Source organism: Camelus dromedarius, chromosome 14 (genome assembly GCF_036321535.1).
Source record: "Camelus dromedarius isolate mCamDro1 chromosome 14, mCamDro1.pat, whole genome shotgun sequence".
Classification (NCBI taxonomy): Eukaryota; Metazoa; Chordata; class Mammalia; order Artiodactyla; family Camelidae; genus Camelus; species Camelus dromedarius.
Genome location: NC_087449.1, coordinates 13,327,318 through 13,353,409, shown reverse-complemented (window position 1 = coordinate 13,353,409; position 26,092 = coordinate 13,327,318). Strand labels below are relative to the sequence as shown.

At 38.7% G+C, this 26,092-nt stretch overlaps 1 protein-coding gene across 3 annotated transcripts in view; it reads left to right on the top strand.

Annotated features, from left to right (window-relative positions):
• Nucleotides 1–26,092, top strand: part of AK5 (adenylate kinase 5) — a 213,569-nt gene that overhangs the window by 20,022 nt on the left and 167,455 nt on the right. The gene's annotated exons all lie outside the window — the stretch shown is intronic.

Genomic DNA, 26,092 nt, shown 5'->3' with positions numbered 1-26,092 from the left:
TCAAGTTATTGTTCCTCCAAAACCTAGGGCAATAGTTTTCAAATTTTTTGGTCATAAGACCCTTTTACACTTTTAAAAATTATTAAAGAACTCAAAAAGCTTTCATTTACATGGATTATATCTGTTGATATTTAGTATATGAGACATTAAAACAGACATTTAAAAATATTAAGTCATTTAAAAATAACAATAAAACCATACAAGTTGACAAAAATAACACATTTTTATGAAAAGTAACCATATCATTGCTTTACAGTTTTGCAAATCTCTTTAATTTCTGGCTTAATAGAAGAGAGCTGGATTCTTATGACTGCTTTTACATTCCACCTGCTATGATACCACACTTCACATAGCCACTGGAAAATTGTGCATTTGTGAGAGAACGAGAGTGAAAAAGACAGAATTTCTCAGTGTCAGTATGAAAATTGTTTTGACCCTTCACCTCCCTGAAAGAGTTTCAGCAATCCTCAGAGATCTCAAGACCACACTTTGACAACCACAGCCCTAGGACATGGTTGACGTCCGCATGGTGAAAGCTAGGTTGTGCCATGGTTGTTTTCAGGTGGTTGGAAGAGGGAGAAGAGTACAGAAGGGACATGCTCAACTACTTCAGTCCCAGACCCCAGGGCAGTACACATCACTACTCACAGCCCAGTAATGAGAACTCAGGTCACATGGCTACATCCTAACCATCACAAAGGTTGGGAGATGAGTCATGTGGTCAGGCATGAGCCTGGCTCTAGAGTTGTTATCATGGAAGAAAGGAAAACAGATTTTGAGAGACAAAGAGCCCTTTCCACCAGAAGTGACATGCTGCACCCCATCTTTCCTTCCCACCCCTACTTCTCAGCCCGAGCTGAGCCCTCCCAGCTCCCATCTGCCAGTTGACGGGGCAGATGGCGACTCTTCTCGTCACCATCACCATAGTAGAGTCCTGGTTCCCTTCCTTGCATTTTACAGTAGTTCCTTCCTCTCTGAAAAAAAATCTCTTCTCGCCTTGGGTCTGATTGCTGAAGAGAGGTAACAGACTAGTGAGGGAAAGAAATCAAGCTAGGCAGAAATGGGAGGTCTCAGATCTCTTCACCACTGACCAAGCAGACTGCATAGCCAAGATTTACACAGGCAGTTCAGAGTCCACAGTTAGAACCCAAGCAAGGTGCTTTTTAAACATTGTGGAATTTCATTTTCCACGAGCTAGGAGTGGGGAGAAAAGCTGGATCTCTGTACTGAGGGTTTATTAACCAAACAGTAAAGCTGAAACCAGTGAGAACTCTGAGGTGCTATTATTAAAAATGAAGGCAGAACGCCTACGCTAAACCAATTTTTTTTAACTGACAATAATTAACAATATATTCAACTATCTGGCCCCAGCTAATCCTCCAGTTCTTTGTGTCTGCTTATGCTTTCTCCATGCCGGATTACTTCCTGTCTCTCACAGTGACCTGCCCCTGCTGTTTCCTCAGTGCTGTTTATATCAACCCTTAATGTGCTTTTCTTCACTGTGCATTCTGCCTTTGAGCTCTGTCTGTTTTGATACATACAGACCAAGCTCATTCTTATGGCTGTTTCATAATGTTACATCATGTAAATATATCATATTTTATTAGTGGAATTTCAGATCGCTTTAAAATTACTATTACCAACAGCACGGTGAACAGCATTTCTGTACACATCTCCCTTGGCATATGTCAGAAAGATGTCTCAGGCATATTTCTAGAAATGGATTTTCTAGGGTAGAGGGAAGCTCTGTGTGTGTTTGTATATGTGTGTGTGTGGTTTTAAATCTACATTTTAGATTTTGTTAATACATTATTAAAAAGTGATCTAATAAATTTATGATTACTTCTTTCCTATTTCCCTGCATCGCACCAATACTTAATTTCAGGTTATTTTTATTTTAGGCTACCTGACAGATTAGATATGTTTTTGCATTGCTATTTTAACATGTATTCTCCTAACCACTAGTGAACTGAAACATTTAAGAGTGTATTTATTAGCCATTTGTATCTCCTCTTTTGAGAATTGTTAAAACATAACCTTGGCCCCTTGGATTACTTTTTATTAGTGATTTTGACATTTGTGATACTAATTCTTTGTTATATATCTTGATTACCTATTTTCCTCCACTGATATTTTTCTAAGTCATGCTTGAAACACATGCAGAATCATGACCTCTCTTTTGTCCTACAGAAGTTTTAAATGTTAATGTGGTAAATATATCAGTATTTTGCTTTTGGCTTTTGCATTTAGATATTAAGAACATGTTCTATCTATAGCCTCAAAAATATTCTATTTTTTCTAGCTATTTTAAGTTTTTGTCATGAAGATTCAGCTGTTTATTTTATCTGCATTACTTGCTGTGTATAGTGTGAGGCAGAGATAGAATTCTATTGTATGTTTTAAATGGAAATGAAAAATGTATCCAGTGGTCCAAAGATCATGTGTTGACTTGTACATCTTTTTCCCACTGAAATGACTTCTTCCTATATAGACATGGATCTGATTTATGGCTTCTCTCCTCAATTCTGTTGTCTCTTTATGTTCATCTGCGTCAACATCATGATTTCAGTCAAGGAACTCTAGATTATACCCTGATGTCTGAAAGACAGCCTACTCCCTTTCGTCTTCTTTTCTCAGTTGGTTACACCTATACATTTACTCTTCTTTATGGATTTTAGAATCAATTTGTCAGACTCATAAAAGCTATAGAGATTTTTATCTGAATTTCAATATAGATTATATCATATAGAGAATAATTTTCAGAGAACTGACATTTTCCCATCATGAGCATCGCCGTATTGCTCTATTCATTCAGATCTTATTTTATGTTCCTCAGTAAGTAAAGTTTTTCAGTTTTCTGTAGAAAAGCCTTGTACATTTTTTGTTATCTTTGTTCCTAATTATTGCTACTGTTATGAATGAGCTACTTTTTTTCTAACCAATTATTCTCAGTATTCAATTGATCTTTGTGGAATTATTGTGTTTGTTTCTGTCTGTCTCCCCTCCAAGGCTGGCTTCTATTCTTTCTCTGTGTCATCCATGCCGTAAAATTCCATGCATTCTTCCTTTTCTCCGTTACCACCTCAGGACCCCCACACCTGCTCTGCTAATTTAGCACTTTCCTTTACTATATTGGGTTCCAATAAATGTTTGTCGACTGGAATTGGAAAATAAGTATTAGTGTCATGGATATCCAGAAAAAGAAGAATTTAAGTGACTGTTTGAAAAGTGATCCTGAGTTCAATTTCTCAGCTGTTCATCTAAATTATAGCAGGTTTGGACTCATTTAATCTGTGCTTTTGACTAATTTGCTGACCCTCTGGAGGCCTCAGTGTTTTCCTTTGAAGAATGAGGATAATAATACCTCACAGGACCATTATAAGGTTAAATAAGGTCGAGGGCCTGTAGTTCTTAGCAGTGTGTGTCTCATGGTAACGGCTCACCAACAGGCAGTGGTTCTTACTCCTCGGCACAGTGAGGATGGATGCTCCACAGATTTATGCTGTGGAAGGGTCTCCCCCAACTCTTCCCTCATTTTTGTCAGAGGCTTTGAAGGCAAAAGGGCCTCCAGGTCCCTTCTAGGACTGTTTTTTGAATTGATCAATGGCGCCCAGAGGCCACCTTGAGATGCAAAGGCAGCCAGAACAGCTCTGCTTTATTTTATGTTTGGGCTTCCAGGTGAGACTCTGTTCAAAGACATTTTTCTGCTGCTGAAAATGGCTGGAACCACTCCAGTGATCTCTCCGCCAGCCCTGGGACGTTCACACTGCGAGGCAGAAGCACTCAGAAGCTCACTGATTAGTGGCGGTGTTCTCAGTATGCATCTATATATATAAGCAGACCCCAAACTCCCTCCATTCTGTGCACCCACTTGGTTCCAGCCAGCTTCCTCCCAGCCTCTCCCTCTTCAGGGGCGGTCCCACAGAGCGGCCTCGGACCCTTTCCTGGCGAGGCTTGTGCATCCATGTCCATGTGATTTTCATGTGAGGAGTGGTTTGGTGCCTCTGGCTGCCTTGCTCAACATTTATGCAGAATTTGCTTGATGACAGTGCTGGTTGGTTTTCTTCCAAGTGTAATCAAAAAGAAGTAGGTTACGTGTCTTTGACCCAAATGTCCCAAGATCCAGAATTTTACTTCTATTGTATTGATAGGCATCAATTGGTGCTTCCACTGACTTCATTTTTCCATTGTTCCTATGCTTCTGATTCTGTTTTTGGTGGAAGCAAAGTATATTGTTTCTAGACATTTATATTTGAATGCACTAATTTTAAAATTGATTTTTATTATGTTATCACTTGACTCCCCAACTTTAGCTATTGTTATTCCACTCTGCAAGGTAAGGAAGCTGAAGCTCAGACAAGTTAAGTAACTTGCCTAAAGCCACCAGCAAGCAGAGTCAGAGCGAGGATTCCAAGGGAGGGAATACAGATATCCAATGCCGCTAGCTTTCAGTCAGTTTGAGGTCACACGTTCGCAGCTCTCAGGCTGAATGTGGGCTTCAGACAATTTTTAAAAGTGTGTCAAATTCTCAAATTGGAGGATTTCATATAAAAAGCAGATTTCTGGCTTGTTTGGAAATTTTTGGAGATGTGGTAGCTCCCAGTCCACCTCCTACATGTGAGCAATGCTGCTGGCACAGTGTCGGTGCTGTCTGCTGCAGGGCCGTTCCCCCGACTCCCTCCCTGGCCGGGAGCTGGCCTTTGCATCACCAACCTGGCCTCTAGAAGGTGTTGGAGTCCATACCCTGTGGTGCCATTGTCCCCCCCATTGTCCTCCCCTTGTCTCAGCTGTGGCTGGTTTTCATTGTTGCTTTGTCACCAGAAGAATACCTCACAAAGATGTGTAGACCCTACATAGGTGGCACATGGCTGTCTGACATGGTGGGGGCCACACTGTCAGCCTATATGTTAAATATTTGTGGAGCTTAATTTCTCCCACTTGTCAAGTTTTAAAAGTTGATTTAAACAGAGGATCTAAGAATTCCTCCTGCACTCCAGTTCATCACCTTGAACCATCCTCCGGGGGTGCACGCATCCTACTTAAGGAATCCAGGACCAGGGGATTCAATAAGTCGGCTTCATCAGGGATCATTTGCAGAATATCTGAAGTAATGGCTTCTTTAACACACGTCCAGACTCTTGGTTAAATCAGCAGTTCGCCGTGGTTTGTTTTCTGAGATGCGTTGTCATAGTTTTGGGGTGCGATGTTCGTAGTTAAAGTACTGGTGCTCAGTAGTAGCAGGCACTAAGCATTGTCACTTGGGTGGTAGTGGAGTGAGTGGTCAAGTCGGGGAGTAGTGGGGAGGAAACTTGAAAGGCCCCCTCAAGACACCCTCGCTTTCGCCAGTGCTTGGGAATAATTATTTTAAATAAAGTAATGACCCAAGATTATCCCTATAATAATGCCACTCTTAATTTGACTCCTTTAGGCTCCTTGAGTGAGAGATAAGGACTCCAGGAATTGTGCTTCCGAGGGTTGTGGGCGCCCCCCCCCCCCCACCGAGCAGACACCGCCCTTGTGAATTCCATTTATGTTGCATCGTGAGATAACAGAGGGTGGGACCTGCTACAGCAGGTGTATATGACTGTTTTAAAATTCATTCTTTTTCTAGTTGTGATTTCCTTTAGAATCTGTAATTTAGCCTCACCTTTGCCATTTAAAAGGAGTCTAAAAATAGAGTTAAGTTCTGAGTCTGAGTGCGTGAGATTGAACATGTAAGAAGTTCTCGACTAGATAAATATAGTTTTAAAAAAATGCTTAGAGATGAAAGAAACTCAGTCCTCAGAGGGCTGTCATCCTCCTTACATAGTGAATTGATTTGACAGACTCATAATTTGATTTGCTGTTCCTAAGGGAGACAAATTCGATTTGCTCCTAAGGGGGGATGATTTAATTTTAATTATACAAATTTTTTTTTCTAAGCATTAGCACTTTCATGCAAAATAGTAAAGAAAATGTGGATATTTTCCCCTGCGACTAATTACTTGAAGCTTGCTTATAACTATTCAATAATTAGGCTTTGAAATTGAGAATACATTACTGAACGATTATTCATTTATTTTTATTGTGATGTGCTGTGACTACAAAAAAATTGAAGTTAAAAGGCTGATGAGATTTTTATAATTGCCCTATATAAAGTGAAAAGACAATTTCCAACTTTCCTACAAAGATAAGATCTGAGTCATCTTTGACTTTGCCACGCAACTTAGGTACTGTTGCTGCATAACAAATCACCTGAAACTTAGTGGCTTAAAACAACAATGTGATAATTTCAGATGCTTTCGATGGTTCAGGAAGCCACGAGCTGCTCAGATGGTTGCTTTTGACTCAAGATCTCTCAGGACGTTGTACTTACATGGTGGTTGGAGTTAGTTAGATTTCTTTACTAACATTTGATGCCTGGTTGGGGAAGAAGACTCAAATACTGGGGGCTGGAACAGCTGGAGTTCCTCAGGCATCTCTTCTTATCCCACCATATGCGGGTCTCAGGGTGACTGGACTTCACTGTAGCCCAGGGCTCGGAGGCATGTCACCCACGGGAGCCAGGAGGAAGCCCTGTCACTTATGCTAACCCAGCTTCCAAAGTCATGCATCACATCTACCACTTTCTGTTTGTTAGAAATGAATCACTAAGTCAGCCCCATATTCAAGGAGAGGCAAATTAGAGCCACTATTTTTTTTTATAGGAGAGTGTGTAAAAAAAAAAAAAAATTTGGCATATTTTAAACCACAACACCCTGACACTGTAAATAAATACCTGCTCAGTCCTCACTTTGCTCACATCTGTTCCTTCCCTTCTTTTCTTTTCATCCCAGCCTTTTCATGCCAGGTACTCTTCCAGCTATTGGGACTTTCAGAGTCTTCACTTTTCTCCCTTTCTCGTCCTTATTCTCTCCATATCCAGCCTGTCTTGTATTGGCCAAATTAATCTTTCTAAAAGACCGCCGTCATTAATTCGTGCTTCTGGTTGAAAGCCTTTAGTGTCGGTTATTGTTTCTCCCAGTGTGGTTTCTCCCTCTGTGGTTTGTATCAGAATCAGGTACACACCTTGTCAAAAAATGCGCATTCTTCAAGCCCCTTCATAGAATTACTGAATTAGAATTTGTCGTGGGTAGATCCCAAGTATCTGCAAGTTATCAAGTTAAAAGCCTTTAGCAAAGCTGACTCTTAGGCACGCTGAAGTGCAAACTGAATTGGTGTTTAAAGCACGCAGCAAAGGTTCTCAGCCGCGGCGTGTTGCCGTCGTTGTGGACCAAGCCGGCTGCTGCTAATCATACTGAAGTATGAGATTTGAGCACATTCACAGTTATCCAATAATGTCATCTTCCCTAGTCCTCATGCGCGCTTTCTTGAGTAGGAGAGAAATTCCTCAGAATGGGAGGGATTTCACACAAGATGGGTTCTCAGTATTAAGTGTCGTGAGGTTCTTGTGTCTCTGTGCAGTCACTGCCCCATGCAATCTCATCTGAGCCCGACGTGGCTTGTGTTACCACCATTTCTTGAACATGTTCTGCTCTAACTCCCTCGTTATTTGTGTCTCCTTGATAGTCATTTTTTACTACTTGTCATATCTCACCCTCCCCTGGACATCCTCCCTTAGGATCTTAAGCCTTGGAGATTTCTTTCTACTCACAGCTTGTTCAGCAAAATATTTTACTGTCTGTAATATTTACATGGCACTTAACATATGGTACCTTACATTGGTCACTGTTAGTGTTACGGAAACGACAGGCCAGCCAAGAAACAAGCACCACTCGGAGGGTTGGAGTGCTCAGATGTATTACGCCGGCGGGCTCAGAGGGGCTTCTGCTCCGAAGCTCTGAGCACCTCCAAGACGTGCGCATGAGGTTTTGTAGGGTAAAGTACAAGCTTGGGAGATTCGGCCAATAGGCATGGAACAGCTTTAGCAGCATCATTATCACAAAAGTGGAGGCGGGGAGGCAGCAAACCAACATTCCAAAGCCAGATATGTATCTTTGAAAATCCAGTTGGCTAGCAAAAAAACATGAACAGCAAACCAACACTAATTAACCTAGATTTACAAGTTAGTCCAGCAGAACTCAGATCAGTATTCCGATACTTAGATTTGTGAGTCATCTTGTTAGGCCAGCCCGGCTTTTCCTTAACATTAGTTCATCAGATTTCTATGTCAGTCAAGTGCCAACAGGAAAGATATGGAACAGGCTAAACAGAAGAGTGTTTAATAAAGAAACTATTGAAAAAGGACACAAGGAAACTACAAAGGTTAGTTCAGTATCATGAGGCTGGTGAAAATGGGATCAGTTACCATCCATACCCAGGCTTACAGATTCAGTAGGAGGAACAAGTTACTTGAATCTAGAAAAAAGTCAGATAAATGAAGAAGCCTCCCTTACAGAAGCCTTGACCTTCAGCCTGTGATGACCCCACAGGACAAGAACCAAGAGAATACATGTCCAGGCTTTCCTCTCCTCCCTTCCTCAGATCTCCTGCTCGTGTTTACCATAGGCCAAAAGCAACTGGAAGCCAGAGGGAAGAGAACCCATTGATTCATTCCTGAAAGTCAACCAGCCAGGGCACGGAGTTGGGAAGAGAACGGTGGACAATGGGGCCAGAGAGACAAGGGGAAATAGACTGCATAAATACAGTTCATGAAGGCAGAGAGTTCTGCATCCATTTTTTGTCTTCCTCCCCGCCTGCATATAGTCATTGTTCTGTAGCTACATCTTCATTTTTTTTTAATGCCAATACACATTGGTTTTATTTCCCCAGAACGCTTGATAAAAATGAGTGATAAAAGGCTTTCCCAATGTTAACATCTTGCATTTCTTGCACAATGATTCACTCAAACACAAACTCCTGTATTTCCTTCATTTCCAGGCTCAATTCCTTTAATGTCTTTAATAGAAAAGGCCAGTTCCTTGAGAAAATGCAGATGCAGTTATAATTTGAGTCTCCTCAGTAATTACCAAAAATATAAATTCAAATTAAACTAGCTGTTGTATATTTTGGAAGCCCACGATACCGTTCTCAGATCCTCACTGTCACTAAGTGCATTACATTCTGTGTAGAGTGAATACGTTCACAGGTGTGCCCCCATCTTATTAAAAAATGTCAGAGATGCTGAATTTCTGTGACGAATAAACAGGGTTGTTTTCACTACAAAAGGACTCTTAACTTTACAGAAAGATTCAACTGGGATTTTTATTATTTGGGTAGAAGCATACTTTAGTTTTATAAGAGTTGCTTTTTAAAACTAAAGGCACAGACAGGTTGAAAATAATGGACAGAAAAAAGGTGTACCCTACAAATACTAAATATAAGAAATCTGGAATGACTTTATTGGTATTAGGGTAGACTTTAAGACAAAGACCGTTACCAGAAGTAAAGAGGAACATTTCATTGTGATAAAAAGGTCAACTCATCAGAAAGACAGGAAATTTATAATGTGTATATATGTAATAAAAAGAAGCTTCAAAATATGTGAATCTACCAACAACTGCAGAATAGACATTATTTTTGAGTACACGAGAGACTTTCATGAAGATAAACCATATACTAGGCTACAGCACAAATCTTAATAAATTTTAAAAGCTTGAAATTTTATAGAGTATGTTCTTTGGCCACAATGGCAGAAAAAGCCTCTGACAACATTCAACATTGGTTCATGGAAAAAACTCAGCAAATTGAGAATAGAAGGGAATTCTTTTAGTCTGATAAGGAGCATCTATGAAAAAACCAATAGCTAATATCGTACTTAATGATGAAATATTGAGTATTTTCCCCCTAAGATTGGGAACTGGAGAGATGTCCACTCTTAACTACATCTGTTAAACTTTGTACTGGAGGTTCTAAATAATACACCAAGGCAAGAAAAATAAATTAAAGGCATAAACATGGGAAAGAAAGAAGTAAAACTGTCTGTACTTGTGTATGGCATGATTGTTTACAAAGAAAATCTTAAGGAATCTACAAAATGACTACCAAAACTAATAAATTTAGCAAGGTCAGAATACAAGGTCAATGTACAAATCAATTGTAGTTCTATCTGTTAGCAGCAAATTTCTATGTCTTATAAAAACAGGGTGAGCCACCTCTAACTTATTGTTTAACTTCCCATCATGATCCTTTATTAAAATATTGACTCAGAAGGCTCTCTCATGCGTCTAAGCATTGTTTGAATACATAGTCATTGGTACTTGTCCATACACGTGGATGGGATGAAGGGTAATGTGTGTATATTTGTTTGCATCAGAAAAGTGTAGTGACAAATTTTCTAAAGTACTGAGTAGCACTTGACTATTGCATTTAATCTGGTGTAGTCCTCAGTTCCTTCTCCTTTTTTCCTGTGAATCATGGCAAAAAAAAAAAAAAATCTTCCCATTCATGCTTTAAATAATGTCCTCCATGAGTATGAAGATTCACAGAAGCACAAATTTTAGAGGCTACTTTATCCTGCATGTCATAACTGTTGGTCCCTGTCTCTGGGAGTTGCTGAGTCATTCCAGAGACAAACAAAAGTAGGCAAAATAAGTACTTTCTCAATCAACTGACAGCGAAAGTATAGCTTTTACTACATGGAAATTCTTAGCATCCTTTTTTAAAAAGCTTTAAAAAGAATCTTCAAATTTAAAAAGCTTGGTAGCTACTGATCTCCTTTTGTAAATGAGAAAACTGAGGCCCAGAGAGGTTAAGTGACTGCCTGGGTTTCACAAATCTAGTTAATGTGAAAGCTAGGGTAAGCACCCCCAACTCCTGAGCCAGAAGAAGCAACCCACACTCCTATGTCCAGTGCTCTTTCCACCCAACTGCACTGTCTCCCTGAGCGATTAAAAAGGTCTAGGCTAGTCTCCAAGGACTAGGATTTACCACTTAAAAGAACCTCTTTAGAGTTAGATCCAAAAGGCAGTCCCAGAAACATTCTGAACAATGGACAGCATATTAAAATGAATTTTTAATTTCCCAGAAGGTCTGTTTTGAAGGAGAGAGCGCATTTCGTTTTACAAGTTCTGTTTACTTCAGAGTCGTTACTTGTCTTCATTGTCATTTCCTCGTAACTGTTGTCCCAAGCATGTCTAAGAATTTTATAAATAGTATATTGTCTGGTTCTTCTCTGCTGAGTAAATGTATTTGTATTTAAGAAAATAATTTTGAAGTACAAATGAGGAAAACCTCTTTCAAAGTACCAACTGTTAAGCATTAAGGCAAACTGTTAGAGCCAAACATTGATTCTTCTTGTCTAGAAATTTTAGGAATTCTTTAATATTATTTTTGCACACCTTGAACATCAGTATTTGCTGAATGAATGAGTATATGATTAAGTGATAATAAAATGGATGATGATTTAAAATCTCTGGTGGGTCTTTCCATATCCATGATCCTTTGCTTTCTATTCCAATTTAATAATGAGCCTTCTGGAAATTTACCCACGTATGTTTTTCTTGAACTTCCAAATATTCTAATATGTATTTTCATATTCACTTTTCAACAGTGTCTGTGTATACATGTATATATGTTTATACCTACACAGGGATGGATAGATAAGAGAGTGATAGATAAATAGGTAGGAGAGAAATATTTGGAAAGGGTTTTCATCTCAGATTTGTTTCTTCCCAAATTATTCCTGGATTTCAAAGCACTAAATTAATAATCTAAAAATATCCTGTTAGAGTGATTTTATTTCAGCACTCTGGCTCCCTGTTCAAGCAGAAAGGCGAAGATGAAGGCAGCTGCTGCTGTGGCCCCAAAAGACTTGAAAGTCTGGTGTCAACTCATTGGCACCAGGACGGTTTGAAAAGACCCGTTTTTATAAAGGCTGTTTTCTTCTAGAGCCTTGGGAAATTACTCATTTATTAATGAGGAAGTACGCCATAAGTTAGCCTGCTAAAAACACTGAGCAGAACACTGAAAGTAGAAATCAACAATTTTGGAGAAAAATTTCATTGGCTTTAATTAAAAACAAAAACAAAAACAAAAAAAACCTCTTGTCTCCACCACTACTTAACATTGAAAATCCAGTTAGGGGTGTGTGTGTGTGTGTGTGTGTGTGTGTGTGTGTGTGTGTGTTACTCAGCATGACTATGGAGTGAGGCTGAAACTAATTTTCATGAGTGGCATGTGGAGCCACCTCACTAATGTGGATAAACCAGCAGTAGCAAAAATATTTCATCTGGTGTACTGTACTCAGATGATTAATGGCTCTCTGGCCTGCTGTGTTGAGAAAGCTGTCGAAGCTGAGTCCAGAGCGCTGTGGTCATTAGCAGTGATGACCCTCTGCCCGTTCCAGATAGAAAGCCTTCGGATGGGCCACATCTGTGGAGTATAGACTGGAGACTATAACACTGAATTCCCATCCCAGATGTCCTAGAACAGTGAATATATCAAGCCATTTATTGGGTCTTTTTAGGAAAAAACCAAAACCTTTACCCTCCTCCTGGAAGTGGGGTTGTTTTTAAAGGAGCATGGAGTGGGATGGGGGTACCCACAGAGACTACTCCTGATTGTCAGGAAGAGTCCTGATTTTACATACAGTGCCAGTCATTTCACTGGGGAGTCTCAGCTTAGCTCACTACTCTGGAAATGGCAATGACTACCAGACCATCCATGTCTTAAACCTTGAGTTCATTACTTTCTGTTACATCAGAGCAATTTAGAGCTGGAGGCCACATTTTGAGCTACATTTTTAATACAAAATGCAACTACTATACTTCTGGTGCTTGGCAGTGTTGTGGGCAAGAGGTTCTTGTCGCAGGAAGAATTCAGAAACAAGACACGGAGGTCAAGAAGCAAAGCAAAGATTTATTAAGGAATAGACAGTATGCTTTCAAGGAAAGAGTGAGCAAATCCAGGTGGGTAGTTGCCCCAAGTTTCCTTGGCAAGCTCGTTATATGCGTGTAAAAAATGAATAGGCAGAATATTCATTGATGGGGAGGGGTTTGGGGTCGTCTTTCCTGAACTTCCTCCCAGCTCCACCTTCCCAGGTGGGGAGGAGGGATTTTTTGTCCTTATTTATTCTTGATCGGGAAGTTGGATGAGGTCAAGTGAACAAAAGGTTACATTCAGATGGGGGTATCATAAGCAAAAGGTTACATTTGGACAGAGGTCATAATGATCAAAAGGTTACATTCAGAAAATAGGGATTCCTGTCAGTCCTACCCTTCTGCCTCCAGGACACTTAGCAACCCAGAAAGTATGTTTTTTATCAGTCCAGAGGATCCTGTTTTTCTTAGTCTATCCAAGGACCCCCGTTGTTCACAAGACGTATGGATTTCTGCCATTTGGCCCATGTCCCCCTTTCTCTGCTTATCTAGCTACCTGCCTGCTCTAACAGTAGTCCTCAACAAAATCTCACTAAGTGAATGAGTGAGTGATGGAAGGATAATTTGATTGTATCAGCAGTATTTCTCATAGACCCATGTTTGCTTACCAAACATAGACTTGGCTGTAACTTCTTCGTTTCTTCTCTCTGTACACTTTCTCCAGGAAAAGCAGAGCCCTGGAAAGTTTCTGGGGAAAGGTGACATCCCATATAGCTGCGTGGTATTCACATGGGCCACAAGCTTCACAGCTCCAGGCCCTATTCTGTGCCTCTATTGTATCCTGCCCTGGCTTCCATTTGGAATTGTATTCCAACAGAGTGGAATGCCCACTGTATTGAAATAATAGTTTCTGTGTCTGCTTCAACACAGGACTGGGAGATCCTTGTGGACTGGGACCATGTCTTCCCCCTTTTACATCTCTTTCAAATAATATGGTAGCTGGCTCATAGTAGCTGCTCAATGAATGTTTGTTGACCTGAAGGGGACACCTATAAATGCACTTCCAAGTAGCGCTAGAACTCTGCTTGTCAGATTTTTAAAAAGAAAAAGAAATGAATAGTTTAACCCCTTATAAGCACATATTAGAATAGTTTAAAAAAGCACTTGTGAATTGAACGAGTGGAAGAATGAAGAAATCTTCCTTAGTGATTCTCATACTTAGGGTGCTCGTGAAAATCTTGAGAACAAGATGTTCTAAAGATACATTCTCAAATTCTGACTAGAACTTGTTTGAGTCTTAATGCCTCAAATGTCTGAGGATATGAGTTTAAAGTAGTTTTCATCATTGTCAATATGAATGAGAGGAGTTACTCTAAGATAAGCTAAATGGAGAGAGAACGTAACGTCTAAGGAATGGAGGGGAACCATCACCCCTCCTCCAGCCGCTAATAGCTTAATAGTCTTTTCTGCATTTCCTTGGAGACAGCCTTTGTGCTTGAGTGAATGCTAAGCAATCAAGGCAGATGAGTGAAAGAGACCTGTATTCAGCATACATCTTCTTTTGAAGTGTTAGCTTCTTTCAAGCCACACAAATCAAGATAACTTAACACCTGAGAAAAAGATACCAGTTTTTTCTTTGGAACGACACCAGAGTTTAAAAAAAAAAAGTATTTCCATCTAAACTAAAAATGGAAATCTTCAATAATGGCATTTTGAGGTGAATTTTCAGCCAGTTTTCCACTCAGGAGTCTGCGCCTGGCGTAGTATTGGAACTATCACATAATTTCTTGTCTACTGTACATTCCTATATCAGTAAGCATTTAATATACTCTTTAATTTTCTTCCAAGAAATGCTTTTAAAAGATTTGAAAAGGTACTTTTTCTTTAATTTCTTAATCACTTTAGAATTCTAATACTGCCTTTGAATGGATACAGTATGTCTCAAAGCACAAACTCCAGTCATCTAAAATAGATAGGTCAGGGAGAAACTGCACTGCTCTTGCTTTATAAAATGAATGTATTTTATCTTATTTGATGCAAGTGAAAATATGTACTGTATTTAGCTCTAGCAGCTTGTTTCTTGGGAAACTGATTGCTAACGCGGTGGATCAAACAGGGATTTGGACCACATGGTCTTTAAGAATCCTTCCCTATCTTCTTTGCTTCCATGAATTTAGAATGTAGTTGACAATGTACGTCAGGACTGTGCCTGCCTACCAGTGACAGGATCTCATGGAGAGGTACTTCTATTGTCAATATTATGGATTTAAATGTTTGTAAAGAGGCGTAGTATAGAGAGGGGCTGGCTTAGAAGTTGGCTTAGGGTCAGGATTAGCCATAGGCTGAGATATTCCACTTCCTCAAGGTCTGTCCCTGTGGTGATTTCCGTGGCTGGGTCTGGCACCATCACCCAACAGCATCATACAGTCATTTGACTGCCTTTTGATCGATATTGTTTTCTGTGGTCCAGTCAGTCCTGAGTCACAGGCAGCAGTGGTGCAGAGACATAATCTGACCACTACGACCCAGGCGGGCATGGCTCGCTCATCCCACCAGTGTGGAACAGCTGATATATTTTTTGGTTCTACCCATTTGCCTTCATTCCACTCTCCCCTCCAATGTCAGAACTGGGGCTGTTTGCCTAATGCTGGCTCTAGTGGTTTCTCCTGTTTCCTAAATAATCATTAAAATCAAGCACATCTATAAAGACAATATTAAGAATAATGATCATGTTTTACTTTATATTTCATTTGACCACTATTCATAAGGGGCACATCCCATAGACAGTTCAGGTGCATTAGCATTTCCAGATGATCTGCTTGCCTCCAGTCTCGCCCCATCCAATCTACTCCCTGCACTGCCATTGGCACTCATTCTAAGGCACAAAATAAATTGCTTCCATGTTTATAAGATATATTCCCCAAATGCTTAGCGTGGGAGGCAATGCCAGCCCATCTAGTCTCAGTCTACCTTTCCAGAACTTCAATTTCTGGCTGGTAATAGGATCTTAGTAAATATTTAATGAATGAATAGACACATGAATGAAATGGTTGCCTGCATAATCAAAGCACTGCTCAGGAAAAGACGTCTTGAAAAAAGTAGCCATGTAAGTTTACATTCATTTCTATATTGTCAACATGGTATATATTAAATAAAACCCTAATCTTTTCCTCTTCGTTAAATTCCTACATCTTGGCAGCTTAATGTTCCCCAATTGCTTTTATTGAAATAGAGATTTGCACCTTAAAAATGAAACCACAGAAATGTACTTTTCATAAACTAATGATTTCTTTTTGAAACCGTTAATGGTTTACTCTCTTCAGAAGATATGATTAATCTGGCTTGTGACAAATTATGAAAGGACAGAGTAACCTAGATGACTACCTAACTCATGTAGTAGAAGCAACATGTATGTGAACTGTAAGAGGTCACTGCAGGGCCATGGAAATGGATAGAATATAGGCTTCCAACAAGAAATGCCCAAACTATAAAAATAAAGTTTCACATAGTAGTTTTCTCCTTAAGTGAAACAGAACAATTTCTTTCATTTTCGTACTTAATCAACTTGATCCACTTCTGATTTTTATTGTTATTTTACTTTTAAAGACCCTGCAACTTCATGAAGTTACTATTTTGAGTGTCCATGTCTACCTACAGGGTTTCTTGTAATACAAAGCTGAGGTTAAAACACAGGTTCCTGGTTCCCATCTCCAGAGCTTCTGACTCAGTAGACTGGAGCAGAGCTCATGAACGTGCATTTCTGACAAGCGTCCAGGGGATGCCCCAGCAAGGGCAGCTGGCGTAAGGACCACAGTAACGTGGCTGTAGGGTTTTCTTCACATTATTATCAAAGTGTGTCCCAGTGAAACAGACTTAATATAATTCCTGGAATTTCACGTAATTGTAACAATAATGGAGAGCTGGAATGGCATTTGTCTTGGAGAAAAGAAGACTTAGGGAGATTATGTTAACTGGCATCAGGTATTATAAGAATTGCCATATGGAAGTGGCCCTCCTCTTTATTCTCGTATTTTTTTAAACATTGTGGTAGTCATATTGTATTATAATTATCTGTTCATCTCAACTACTAACCTATGAGCTCCTTAAGGTCAGAGAAAATGTCTTACTCCTCCTTCTAATCGAAGCCTAATCCTCCGTACTGATCATTGGAAGTATGAGAGGTTGGAGTTATATTTAGGGAGCAAGCAATCCTATGCTCAGTCTGCTGGTCCTCTACCATGATCCCTAAATCAAATATATGCAGGGACAGCAGTGTGTGTGTGTGTGTGTGTGTGTGTGTGTGTGTGTGTGTGTGTGTGTGTGTGTGTGTGTGTGTATTCTTTTACTGTGAAACTTTGTCTTTAAACCCAGTGGAGCCCAAAGTATCATCTGAATCACATGGAGAATTCTTTTTATCCCAGCTACTGGCAGGTTAGAGCCTAGGGCCAAAGCAGGCCAGGAGACCTCCTCCAACCATCATCCCACCCCCTAAGTCTCAGATTGTCACACTGTTGTCACAGAAATGTTGATCCAGGGAATGCCATTGGAAAAGCCAGGAAGTAAGGGCAAAAAACCGTAAATGGTGCCAGTGCTTAGAGCTGCCCAGTGCAGGCCTTCTGAAAATTAAGTCCAGCTGATCTCACTTGCTGCACAGAAAGAAGCAAGTTCAAAAAGAAAGGTGAGCAGCAGAGAGAAAGAGAAATGGGTATTACTTCTCAACCTCCTGGAAATAAAAGAGAGGATCCCAGGTGAGAGAAATCACACCCCTACCTAGGATGATGGCTCAGTGAAAAGTCCGACTCTGACCAACTTTTGCCACATCTTTCTCCTCAAAAGCGAAGAGAGGAGGATGAGGAAGAATGGAAGGGAGTCTTGAACTTGCTTTCCTTAGAGATGCACATTCTTCTACTTTTTGTCCTTTTTTATAAGCCCAAGGGTCTTAATAGCTCAAGTTATGGAGTTTATAACCAAGCTGCGTGGTGCAGAGCCCACGCGTGTTAGTTGGGAAAAGAGAATAGACCCAGAAGACAGATGATGGAACTTCATATATGCCAGGGTCCCAGTTCATCTGTTCCTGTGTCTAGAACCTTCCACCTGTCCACGTCAAACTTAATTTGGAAAGATCCCCCATCGAGATTAATTGCTTCTCCTATCCTGGGGAAAAAAATTGCCTACCTGTTTAGCTGGCCTCCTCTCTAGGAGGATGGTGTCTAAAAGATTCTCATTTGTGAGCTGCAAACTTCAGGCAAAATTTGGGTGTTGCATTCCTTTTTCATATTTATTAATGTGATCATATGATTTTTTTCCGCCTTTATTCTGTTGGTTTGGTAAATTACAGTGCTTGATTTTTGAACAGTAAACACATTTTTCATTCATGGAATAAACCCAAATTGGTCATGGTGTATATAATCCTTTTTATATATCAATGGATCTGTTTGTTAATATTTTACTTAGAATTTTTGCATGTGTGTTCATGAGTGAGATTGACCTATAATTTTTATTTCTTTTAGTGTCCTTGTCAGGCTTTGGATTCAAAGACTATGCAAGTCTAATAAAATGAATTGAGAAATACTCCCTCCTTTATATTTAGTAGAAGGGTTTCTGTTAGATTGGTGTCTGGTACAATTCACTGGTGAAGCCATCTGGATTCAGAATTTTCTTTGTGTGAGAGTTTTGAATTATGGATTTAATATCTATGAATATGGAACCATTCTGGCTTTATTATTATTATTATTATTTTTTGATTTGGGAGAATTGTGTTTTTCTAGAAATTTGTCCATTTCATATAAATTTTCCAACTTGTTTTCACGAAGTTTTTCTTAATATTTCCTTTTATCGTCTTGTTTTCTGTAGAGTATTTGGGGTGCATCCCTTTTTATGCTCAATATTTATTTGTGCCTTTTCTTTTCCTTGACTAGTTTCACCAGGGATTATTAATCTTATTAGTGTTTGCAAAGAACGAGCCCTTGGCCATAATGTATTAATTATGCATTTAAACTGTGTTTGTATGATTTCTACTCATTATTTTCCCTTCTTTCTACATTTTAGTAGACCTTTTTAAGGTCTAATTTTTTTCTTTTTTCTTTTTTTTTTTTTTTACCATTTTAGGATGGATGCTTAGATCACTAATTTCAGCCTTTGTTTTTTCCCCTGATTTATTCATCGAAGGCACTGAGTGTCCCTCTAACTATAGACACAGTTCTATCCCACAAGTTCTGGAAGGGCATCATTTCATAATAATTTAATTAAAAATATTTTGTATTTCTATTGTGTTTTCTTTAACCCAGGAATTATATGGAAATGTATTGCTTATTTTCCAAACATGGGGGTTTTCTATTTATATTTTCATTATTTATGCAAAGTTTACTTCCACTGTAATCATTAAAGATAAAGTGATGACTTGAAATTGGTTTAGGTTTCCTTTATGGCTCAGAACATGGGCAACTTTTATAAATTTTCTGTCTGTGTTTTAAAAGTGCCTATGTTCAACTTGATGGTTATACTTTATAAAAATACATTAATTTGTTAATTCTATCTTCTATATCCTTACTGATTTTTTTTCCATACTGATTTTTTTTTTGCCACTTGTTCTATCAGTTACTTGGAAAGGTATATTAAAATCTCCCACTATGGTTGTGGATTTGTAATTTTCTTCTTTTAGTTCTGTCCAAGATTAGTATACTGTGAGCCTATATTATTGGGTCATGCAGATTAAGAGTTGTTATTTCTTCCTGGATAATTAAAGCTTGTATCATAATGAAGTGACACTCTTTAGCACTAGTAATACTTCTCTTCCCTAAGGTCTACTACTTTGTCTCGTAACTTTTTCACCTTTTTTGAGGTATAATTGATAAACAAAAATTGTATTATTTAAGGCATTCAATGTGATGTTTTGGTATATATGTACATATATATATGTATATATTGCAAAATAATCAGCACAGTCAAGCTAACTAACACATCCATCACCTCACATAGTAACAGCTTTCTTCTTTTTTAAAAAAAATTTTGTGATGAGAACACTGGAGATCTACCTTCTTAGCAAAGTTCAAGTATACAGTACAATACTGTTGACTATATGTAGTCACATTGCTGTACATTAGATCTCCAAAATTTACTCATCTTGTGTCACTGATACCTTGCACCCTTTGACCAACATCTCCCCATCTCCCCCTCTACCCAGCCTGACGGCCACCATTCTTCTCTTTGCATCTGTGAGTTTGACTGTTTTAGGTTCCACATGTAAGTGAGATCACGCAGTATTTGTCTTTCTATGTCTGGCTTATTACACTTAACATTGTGTCTTCTAGGTTCATCAATTTTGTCACAAATGGAAAGATTTCCTGTTTGTTTAAGGCTGAATAATACTTAGTTGTGCATATACATATAACACATTTCCTTTACCCATTCATTGGTCAAGGGACACTTAGGGTGTTTCCATATCTTGGTTCTTGTGAATAATGCTCCAGTGATCCTGAGGGTGCAGATAGCTCTTTGAGATACTGGTTTTATTTCCTTGGATGTATCCCCAGAAGTGGGCTTGCCGAATTATGAGGTAGTTCTCTTTTTCAGTTTTTTGAGGAATCTCCATGCTGTTTTCCTTTGTGACTAAACCAATTTACATTCCCACCAACAGCACACAAGATTTCTCCTTTACTCACATCCTCACCAACACTTGTTACCTTTTGTCTTTTGATAACAGCCTTTCTAACAGGTGTGTGAGCTGATATCATTCTGGTTTGATTTGCATTTTCCTGATTATTAGTGATTCTGACTACCTTTTCTTATACCTATTGGTCATTTGCCTGTCCCCTTCTGAGAAATGTCTGTTCAAAGTCCTTTGCCCTTTATTTTATAGAAAATGGATTATTAGGCATTTTATTAATTAAAAAATTTTATTGGGGAATAATTGACATAACATTGTATTAGTCTCAGGTGTACAACCTAATGATTTCCATATTTGTATATATTGCAGAATGACTACGACAGTAAATCCAGTTAATATCCCTCACCCCACATAGTTACAAAATCTTTTTCTCATGATGAGAGCTTTCCAGATCCACTCTCCTAATAGATACGTTCAGTTGATACTTTCCATTTTTTTTCCTTTGCCTGTTTTTTAACCAGATTTGATATTTGTATTGTTTTCCCATCTTTCTCTTGGCTAATGTTTCCTTGGATGTGTTTTCCATCCCTTTCCTTTTCTGTATCTTTGTATTTAAAGTGTACTGCTCCATCACGCACCTCTGATGCCCTACCTCATATTCTCTCAGGCCCCCTTGACCTTGGTCTTTGCTGCTGTGACCAGTTTTGTGCCTGGGTAATGCTGCCCAGGACAGCAACTCACTGTTCAATTTCCTGCTCTGAGACATACACAGTGTGAACGTATGAGGGAGGCAACACGCCAGGGGCAACTCTTGGCCTATAAGGGACAGGATCTGATAAATAAACACTCATCACACATGTCCCCTCAGAAGGCCCAGCAGCGTAGAGTCTAGGCTCCCGTCGCAGTGACTAACCCAGCACTGTACCTCTGCACTGGCTCGCCTCCTCCTCTGCATTGGCCCAGCCCCACTCCTGCTTTCCTGTCCATGGCTGCTTGGATGCTACCAGACCACATGGCCTTGCAAAGCCTAAAAAATTTGCTATCTGGCCCTTTACAGAAAAAGTTAGCTGACTCCTGTTCTACAGATTATAACATCCATCATTAACTTATTCATGTCTCATAGAAATCAGTAGTTTTCCAACTTCCTGAACAAGACCTTGGAACAGTGAACTTCACTTAACCTGCCTCATGACTAATCTCTGTTTTTAAATACCACAACATGCTTTTAGTATTCTTTTATAGGGTCAGTCTTCATTTAGGTTCATCCACAGATTTACCATTTCATCGCTCTTCATTCACTCCTCTGGGCCAGCTTTCTAGCGTGGATCATTTTTCTTCTACCTGAAGAACATTCATTAATATTTCCATTAGAGTAGAATTTCTGATGAGAGTGCTCTCAGTTTGTGTTTGTTTGAAAAATATCTGCATTTACTCTTATTTTTTGAAAGATATATTTTACTGGATATAGAAACCTAGATGGGTAGTTATTTTTTTGTCGGCACCCTAAAGATGTCATTTCATTGTTTTCTGGCTTTCATTGTTTCTTTGGCAAATCTAGCTGTCTTACTGTTGCCCCTCTAAAGGTTATCTATCATTTCTTTCTTCTGGCTGATTTAAAGACTTTTTTTGTCTGTCTGGACTTTCAGCAGTTTTACTATGACATGCTTAGATCTGAGTCTTCTCTTTATTCTCTTGGTTTTCATATTGATTCCTACTTCTGGCACTTGATATTATTTACGAGTTTGGAAAATTCTTAACTATTCCATTTTTAAACACTGCTTCTTCATTTTTCTCTCTTCTTCCAGAACTTTCCAGCTGTTGTCTCATACATCTCTTTTGCTCTTTTCTGTTCTCCTCCTACCCTTCTCTCCCCCTTGTTTCATTCTGGATATTTTCTCGTGACCTTTTAGTTCACTAATTCTCCTTTCAGTGCCTAATTGGCTGTTAAACACATTTAATCACCTTAGTATAATGAGGATTTGAGATGATTCTAAATGGAATTTAGTCCTGGGAAGGCTGGTTCACACATGGTATAGCTGCCCCTTAGGATTCCAACCAAAAGCCTAAGGTGGGAGTAACAGCAGTAGTTTCTAGAGCTCCTTCTTCTTGGTGGGCCCCAAAGTCCAGTTTTTGTCCCTGAGCCCCATAATCCATTAGGAGATCTGCCCAGAAATTATCTCCATGTTAAATGATAAAGTCCAGTTACCCACCCTTTTTTCCTTTCATGATCTAGTCTAGCCTATGTGATAATGGTGTATATTCAATAAATGTTTCATGGGCGAAAGGAATCATTTACTTTACATTTTCCCTGTAGGTAGAATTAAGGGAGCAAAATTTAGCCCAGTATTAGAAAGAACTTCCCAGTGATTAGAGTTGTCCGGTAATGAAAGGGGCAACCTCATAAGTAGTGAGGCATCTCAAGAAATGCTCCCAAGAGCATTCAAGTTTAGAAATCACGTGTCAAGAGATTGTGGAGATGATTACAGGGTTGGCATTAATTGGGTTAAATAACCACCAAGATTTTTCCATCTCTTAGTTTCTATGATTCCAGTTTTTGTTCCAAGTGTGATCTTCTCTCTGTTTTTTGTTGTTTTTTTTTTCAGACTTTGCCTTTTGGTTTCTGACAGTGTGATCTGAATTACGGTGTCTAGGCCTTCTAATACATCTTCATAAACGATAGGGCAGTCAAAACCACTGACAGCTAAGAACAGGGACTATTAAAATAGGCTCACTTGGCTGTCTGACACAGTGAATATGTCTTTGCTCATCAAAGGTGATCATAAGGTCTTTTTAACAGAATAATTATTCAGGTAGAAAACTGAGACAATGGATAGAGGAAGACTGACTTGTCTGTATAATGACAGAAAAAAAAATTGATCTCTTTGATCCAATGGGAAAAACAGTATCAGCAGTTGGGAAGTGTACTTTCATGCAGACAAAAGCGGTATCTCAGTCTTTGTTCTCACTGATATACTCATTTATTCAATCAGCAATAAACTTTTGAGGACATAGGCTAATAAAAGATGTGCCAAGGGTCCACTTTGGTGATAACTTTTCAATGTTTCATGAGTGAATTTCATGAAAACTTTCCTGGGGCTTCACATCTTCTGGAAAAGAATGGTGTCTGCTTCTGTTTTACATTTTGGGGAAAAAACCCAAACAATTAACATCTCTCATCCTTTAAAATGGAGCAGTATTGGAGGACGAGGGCCCTCATGTGTGGACATATGTGGGGTTACAGGGAATCAGATGAGCATCTTGTGGCTGAGGTCCCTCAGTTGAGCAGTCAGCTGGTTATCCCAGCTGCCACAGTGCTCTCGCCTGTGCCACATTTTAATTTTTTTTATTCTTAGTTATATGTAGCTTAATTTATACCAAGGAAAGACAGCAAGTTAATCACAATTATAAAATTAAGTAATTTTGCAGAGTCACTTCAAAGTCATCTATATCAGACCTGAAGTTGCATTCATTGATCAAAAATCTTAGATAGTCCACGCAAGTTATCTGTAAACTTACAACTGCTTTTTTAAAAAATCTACTAATTAAAATAAATAAATAAATTAGTTTTATTCAAAGTATAAAAAAGTCTTAGATGAATTTTAAGCTGCCTCTAGTATTTTGAAAACCAGTACTAAAAGGGAAAATATAGTGATGATTACATTCTTAAGTCTCTCCATGACCTTCTTGTGTTATGTAGGGAGAAGCAGTGACATTGTGTCTGTTGCAAAACACAAAATGTATTAAAGTAAACCATTCAATTTGTTGAAATGCAAAATGCAAGAATTTCTAAATGCAAGAAGTTTCTATCTGCTTTCAATCCTGAGTTAGTAGTTGAGGATTTTTCCATATTTTAATATACATTATGAATAAACCAAGCACAATATGTCATTTTAATTTATTTGTCAAAAATTATCTTCTCCCTTATATAATTTATTCAAAGTAAATTTTAAAAGATGTCATTTGTTATATTGGGTAAGACTGAATATTGCCAAAGATTTTCTTAAATATGAATTTTACACTATAATATGTGATAAGATAAAAGTTTTAACTTCAGATAATCCTTTTATCATATAGCACACAAAAATACAAAGTGACTTTCTAAATTGCTAAGGCTTCCCAAAAACTATTTAAAAGTGTTTTAAAAATTGGGAGATACTAAACCACTGGGATTAGAAGAGTTTCTTCTTTCTGTTTTTCTTACAATGGAGAAAACTGAAGCTCAGAGATATTGAACCATTTACCCATGGACAAACAACTAGTAGATAGCAGAGTCAAAATATAAAATCAGGATGATCTGATTCTAAAATTCATGCTCCTAATCACTTAGGCCAGTGTGTGCCTGTGCATACACAGTGGCTGTGGGAATTTGGGGAAGAGGAGTCTGAATAGTGTTTCAAGACAAAAATCCATAGTCAATGGTGAGAGCTCGGAGAGACTGAAGTTTTATAAGGATTAGAAATGATATTAAGACTTCTAGCTGAGAGAGTCAGGAAAGTAGTAGGGTTGCTATCATAAAAATAAACAAACAAATATATGGCTCAGCAAGATGGGACATTCATGTAGATGAAAAGGTGCTGGAATTGATCCTGTCCTTGCTGGGTCACATGTAACATTAAGACTTTCAGGTAGAGCTGTCATGTAAGCATTTGCAAATATAGGATATAAGTGCTATTGAAAGTCGGTGCTGAAAAGTGTAGATTTAGAATCCATCAACACAGGACAGGTGGTCAAAACCAGAACAGCGGAAGGTTGCTGAGAGAATGAGAACTTGGAGAGGGAAAAGCAAAACAGAACATGATCTAAGCCTTGGAAATACCATTACTAGTGCGTTTAAGAAGGGGCAAAAAATGAGAGCAAAGGGGAAAAAAACAACAAAATAAAAACCCAAAAGTTAAAGGAGAACCAGGACAACATAGAATCATGAAAACCAAGAGATAGCAAGCATTGCTAACATTCTTTGAGCACTTACCATCGGTCAGGTTTGTGTTACACATTTTACATACATTATCTTATTTAATCTTTATAACTCATGCAGGTAGGCTCATCTGTCTCTTCTGACAGATGAAGACATGGAGGCCTAGCAAAGTTAAGCCATATGCCGTACCTCAGCTGTTAAATCCTGGGGCTAGAACGGACCCCATGTTTCCCAGCCTCCAGGCTCCAGTTTCTAAACAGTGGTCTCCAGAGTGTGCAAGGCAAACCACTGTGATGTGGGAAGAAAATGTTAAAGTTATGATTATCATATCCCATTCTTTTTAAATTGCATTTTTGTGTATATTTTACAGTATGCATACTATATTAGTATGGTTAAACATGCATATTATATATTCAAGCACATTTTATAAATTAATAAGTATATATTTATTGGGGTATATGCACAAATAATTTACTAATGTGAGGATACAATAAAAAATTGGGGAGATCATTTCCTTAAAGCACTATGCAAAACTGCCCTTTTTTCTTGTCCCATCTTCAGCAAGAAACAACATTCATTTTATATGGCCATGTTATCTTTTAAATGTAGTACTAGTTCTAATTAAATTAAATAAGAACTCTTTATTACATAGGTTTTTTTCATGTCATTCCTTGGTATTTTCATAAATTCCTGAAGGTTTTTGAACCATTTGGTTCTTTGTAATAGTGGAGGGAACACAGGCCATAGACCAGACAGACCTGGGTTCAAATACCACCTTTGACCTTGACCATGTGACCCCCGGAGAAGTACTTAATTTCTCAGAGCCTCTGTTTG